This window comes from Solanum tuberosum, unplaced genomic scaffold (genome assembly GCF_000226075.1).
Source record: "Solanum tuberosum cultivar DM 1-3 516 R44 unplaced genomic scaffold, SolTub_3.0 scf00014, whole genome shotgun sequence".
NCBI lineage: Eukaryota > Viridiplantae > Streptophyta > Magnoliopsida > Solanales > Solanaceae > Solanum > Solanum tuberosum.
In genome coordinates this window covers 631,318-637,780 of record NW_006238939.1, presented here as the reverse complement: position 1 = coordinate 637,780, position 6,463 = coordinate 631,318, and positions in this window count along the sequence as shown.

Here is a 6,463-nt window from a genome sequence, read left to right as displayed (position 1 = left end):
AGTAACAAAAGTGATTATTTTCTATATACGACAACACAAGGAACAAAATTTCAAACAAAGGATGTTTGCCTAATATCAAAACTAATTATGCAATGATTGAAAACCATCTCCACAGTCGAAGACCAAACGCTTTGAAAGGTTTTGCAATTGTAGACAACTAACAAGGTAGGTGTAACAAGTGAAATCTGGAGTTGTTTTATAGTTCCAGGTTTTAAGCTATAGAATTCATCTGTGGTCCTGTACAGTATGATGTAACTTTCTTTACATCAAATATCGATACAAAGATCACTTAATATTAAAAAGTCATATGTAATTCTGACTTTATGTGTAGCTAGTATTAGAACAAAAGAGTCATACGTATCAAAGATCATTTATACTCAATATAACAAACAAATGTTAATCACATATATACTCCTTAGTAACTTCAGTAAGTAGTGTTCATGCCACAAGAAGGAAATTTACAACTATAATCAAAAGCTTTGTCATCATAGAAATCGTCAGGACTGACTTGAGTTGTGTCCTCATACCTAGTTGAAGTCTTTTCTTCAGTAAACTTGCTCATGCTAACCAGTTCAAGGATACTCCCAATTTCTTTCACAGCCTCACCCATGGAACGCCTCTAGGCCCCGGATTCATTAACACATCTGATTGGTAATGTAAATAGTTTATCAACGCCTTCAAAGTTTGAACCTAGACGTATTATTGGATCTATTAATTGGTAGAGTTTGTTGTTATCTGTTGTATCATATATAGTCTCTGCAACCAGTCTCAAGATGTGTTTTCTTAGTATAGCGAATATAGTTGAGGACTTAGAATATTTTCATTATATAGTTACTGAGCATATATAGTTTTTCTCAAGATTTATCATTGCCCGTGTCAAGTGTCTGACAAGGAAGTTGGTGATTTAAATCACTTCTACAGTTGTTCTCATCAAATGTTGGACACAAAAGCTTCCTACGCTTGAATGGCTTATCAGCTGAGTCCTTAGCCACCAAAGTCTGAGAACTATTTCCTTGTGAATTCTTAAGGACTGTGTATTCATTAGCATTTGTCTCTTCTTCTTTGTTAAAAATTCTAAAAGGAAAACAAAAAATAGAAGACGAATTATTTCTCAAAACTCATCGTTAGAATCAGACAACCCTAGCAAGATTTTTCCTAAAAGCGATCTTCACTTACACATACTAGTGTATACTCTCAACTGAAAATCTGTATTTTTTCAAAACAGAGAAAGAACAAGCGTGATTCAATTTCAATGGTTTAAAAATAGTGATTGGGTAAAGTTCAGGGATGTCGCTTCTATCAGGATTCATGAAACCAGTAGCATTTATATGGGTATTTATCAACTATTGTATCAATGAATCACAGGGTTAAATTTATGATCATGGTCTCCCGACCTCTAATTGCCTACGATAAATAACACCCTAACTGCATCGTTGAGCGGGGATAGGATGGATTAAGTACCGAGCATTACAATTTCATCCTGTATAGTGACCCAAGCATGGTTTCTAGGTATATCCCTATCCTAGATACAAATTAACCCTAGTTATTTAGAATGAATCATGCTCATTATGGCCCACATACTATCCTCTTCTTCCTCTCCCGAGTTCAATTTGGACATTGTATTTATTTCAATGGTGATCAGTCACGAAATACTAAAAGCAAAAACATAAGAAAGATTCATATGATAATTGACATTAACCCAATGAAAACTTAATAGATTACAATCATCCTGTAGCCACGGCCCTAAAGCAAGGGTATTTAGCTACTCATAATCCAAGATAGAATCAAGCAATGTTCAATAAACATAGAGAGATCGAAAGAAAAAGAGTTTAGGAAAGAACCCTAAAAATAGTGAAAACGTTCTCCCAAGTCATCGGTCTTCAAAACCCAGAAAAGGAATAATTAATAAAATAAAATAATGACCTATTTATACCAAAATTTGAAACGGCCAAAACTGGGAACAAGGGGCGTGACGCGGAGGCACTCTCTGCTTGGTGTACGAGATAATTTTCCCTTCTCCGCGACGTGGGCATTCCACAGAGTGTTCTACCTCAACCTAGCTTCCTTGAATAAATTTGGGACTCCCTCTCCGCGACGAGGAGAGGACACGGAGCACTCTGCCTAATTCTGAATTCGTGATCCAAATTATAAGTCTTCTCCGCAGATGCTTCGAATAATATTTCTTCACTCTTCTTCCTTGCTTCCTTTTGACATGGCTCTCTTGTGTTCCCCATTGTCCATTTTGTGCTCGTTCCTCCACTTAAGCTCACCTACCCAACTAATCATGTTGGTGAGCTCATAAACAAACAAAAGACTCGATAAGACTATAAACAAACACATATTACTTAGCTTAAATATGGGCATTTTTCGATTTCTAGGCAAATTTTACAATAGCTCCGATGTTCAGCTCCGTGCCAGTAATCAAGGCATATACCAGGCATACCCTGTCACGAGTAATGTCAGTGTAGTGGAGCCGCGGTATCAGACAGTTCATTACAACTTTCAACCAAATGTGCATCTCTCGAAGTATGTGAGCGTAGGGAAGAGATTGGTGATATCTCTTCCAGCTATGCTTAGTCCATTATGCCATGGACTATGGACCACACAGAGTGTGTCAGATAGCCTGGTAGGGAGGGCGTATGATCAACCCTATCAGCATGAGTGGGTCCGAGTCCTGTGGTGTACCCAATATGTCATTTATACATGTGGGAGTGATGGATACATTCCTACCTCGCACCGTCACATAGTGGGATCGTACCACGGGCGCCCAGTTGGCGTAAAAATCTCGGATCATGTGCAAGTTACACTCTGCCAGGTCAGCAAAGATGAATTCCATCCCTAGCTCCCTAATCCGCCTCAGAATCTATGGAAACTCACGCGCCAGGTTGTCCCTATCAATACAAACATTAGACAAGTAAGTGGCCTCGGTGTTTTTTTAATACCATGCCTTCCCTTCCTTGGTTAAAGGCTTAACCCCGAACCGTCTGGTTTGTCCCTTTGGAACTGCAGGTGCGGATGGTACATTCCCATTCCGGACATGTTTTCTATGGCTTGACGCGGCCACTTCTTTTGCGGGTCTTTGTGAACTTGACATTATTACCTGCAAACATAATATAGTTCAGCCCAAAAGACTACAGAACAATGATAAAAATATGAGTGGTGTGCGAACAGCACCCCACACTTAGTTCAAAGTAATCAGAAGCCTAGGTACTCAGACTTCCCACAAGCATACTGAACTACAACACAACAAAAACATCAACCACTACTCCATCCTAATGATACATACCATTATCGGTGCTACTCAAGAATTCATAACAACCAACAGACGCAACAAATACAAACCTAATCACCACTCCATCAAGATTAAAAAGACTTTATACTCGGACTTCGAAATCCCACAAAAGTTAGAAGAAGCAATTCATTACAGTCAAGTGTATACCATTTGTGTTACTCAAGAATTCAAACGTTGAGATTTTGGAACACAAACTATACTCATTATCTAGGAACTAATCACCAAGGTTTGTTGAACTCAGGAATTCGAATTCACCAATGTTTATACATTGCCTGATTCACTCGATACCTAATAAGTAATCAAATGGATCCTTCTACTCAGACTTCGAAAACCCAATTACTTGATAGTTTAGACAGCCATTCCCCACTAGGCATCACCCAATCCTCTAACTAGTTATATATATATGCAACCCCCAAAACACCCACAAGAAACAGTGTGTGATATCTACTCAAGAATTTGAAATCACCCGAAAAACAATTTCCATACAGCACGACAAATGAAACACGCAGTTCCAAACCCCACAATACAAGCAAACATTAACTCTTAGCAACAAATACTCAAACAAGCCCATTATCGCAAGAACAAGATGCAAATACATACATGGAAATGTTAGATAAGCTCGAAATTGAGAGAGAGAAGATGACAAGTTTCCTATGATTTACGGATTGAAGCTAGAGAATCGAACAAGGGAGAGAATAGGGGGAGAAATCGCGGGCAAAATTGGTTTTTTCAGGAAAAATTGGGTTAAAAGGGAAAGTGGGTCGGGTTATTTCAATTTAAAACAGGTAAAACCCATTTCATTTAATGAAAGTGGACAAAGCTTACCTAGGGGAGCAACGCGGAGCCTACACGGAGTCGTCTGGAAATCTAAATCCACGCGAGGCAAATAGTTTTGCGTCGCTCCGCGATGCGGGAATGTCACGTAGTGGTTTTTTGTCATAACATAAACATAAAGTCCCGTCGAATTCAAATATCAGTCCCACTCCGCAAAGCGACATATCGACGGACTGTTCTGCCTCCAACAAGACCAAGTGAGACAACATTTTGTCCCACCTCCACGATGCGGCTCTGTCACAGAGCTATATTATTTTTGACGTAATTATAACTTACAGTGGACTCCAAAATTAGGGTTGCACTCCCCGACGCGCCATGGGTTGGAAATCAGATCAAAATATCATGGCCCCTCCGCGACGCGCTCCCTACACGTAGTGCTCTGCCTCAAACTGGACCAGGCGAGGCAAAATTTTGCACCACTTTTGCGACGCGCCAGCTCCATGGAGTTGCCTTAGGCGAAATTTCTGCTTCCTGCACATTTTCAGCATTTAACTCATTAGTGAAAACACGATGGGTTGCCTCCCATCCAGCGCCTTAGTTTTGGTCGTGGCACGAATCGTAGTTTTGTATTTTTCTGAGTATGGCATTTTTTTACTAATTCCTATGAGTTGAAATAACAAAACAAAAGCAAAGAAATCGTAACTAATACAAGGGTTCACAGGTTACCTCCCGTGTAGCACCTGATTTAACGTCGCGGCATGACCCATCTCATGACTTATTCGACATTCAATGTGAGTGCTCCAAGCTCACGATCTATATCATTGTCGAAATGATTCTTGACCCTTTGACCATTCACAAGGAAAGTAGAGCACTTATCCTTGTTCCTTACCTCCACAACACCATGTTGAGTCATCCTCACCACTTCAAAAGGACCACTCCATTTAGACTGAAGCTTTCCGGAGAACAACTTTTACCTTGAATTACACAACAACACTAATTGACCAGGCTCAAAGGTGTGTGACACAATATGCCTGTCATGCCACCTCTTAGTCTTCTCTTTGTACAACTTAGCATTTTCATAGGAGTGAAGCCTGAATGCTTCTAACTCGTACAATTGTGGTACTCTCTTCCTACCGGCTAACTCAACATCCAGATTCAACTTCTTGATCACCCACTATGCTTTATGCTCCAATTCCGCTAGTAAGTGACACGCTTTTCCAAACACCATTCGATAAGGAGAAGCCCCTATCGACGTCTTGTATGCAGTTTGGTATGCCCATAATGCATTATTTAGCTTGTCAGCCCAATCTTTTCTTTGGGCATTCACTGTCTTTTGGAGGATCTGTTTGACCTCTCTATTAGACAGTTCCACCTGTCCACTAGTTTGGGGATGATATGTTGTAGCCACCTTGTGTCTCACCCCATATTTGGCGAAAAAATTATGCATTGAATTGTTAATAAAGTGCGTACCTCCATCACTGATCATAGCCCTTGGAGTTCCGAACCTGGTGAAGATGTGTTTTCGAATGAACTTCAAAACAAGTTTTGCATCATTGGATTGCAACGGAACGGCCTCCACCCACTTTGACACATAGTCCATTGCGACTAAGATGTATTGATTACCACGGGACGATGGGAATGGTCCCATGAAGTCTATCCCCCAGACGTCAAAGATTTCCACCTCCAATATGTTGCTCAAGGGAATATCATGCCTTCTCGAAATGGTACCCATCCTCTGAAACTGGTCACAACCCTTGACAAATATAGAAGAATCTTTAAAAAGAGTAGGCCTAAAGAAGCCAGAATCTAATACCTTCTGTGCAGTTCGTTCGCCCCCGTGGTGTCCACCATATGGTGGAGAGTGACAACTCTCCAACACTTGTGTCACCTCCTGTTCAGCTATACACCTTCTCATCATTTGATGAGATCCTTGCTTGAATAAGAAGGGCTCATCCCATAAATACAAGCGTGCATCATACTTTAGCCTCTGTTTTGATGTGCTGAGGCCCCAGGTGAAAATAAACCACTCACCAGAAACTTTACAATATTAGCATACAAAGGTACTTGAGCAAGGTCCAAAGCAAGCAATTGCTCATCAAGAAATTCCTCACGAATCTGCCCCTTATTTTTCACATGAGATGCATCTTCCAGTCTGAACAAATGATCAGCTATCTGGTTCTCAGTTCCGTTCATATCTCTTATCTCTAGATCAAACTCTTGTAGTAGTAGAATCCACCTAAATAGCCTCGGCTTGGCATCCTTCTTGTTAAACAAATATCGGATTGCAGCATGATCGATGTAGATTATAACTTTGGTTCCCTCCAAGTATGATCTGAACTTATCTAATGCGAACATTAATGCCAACATCTCCTTCTCAGTAACCGTTTAATTAGATTG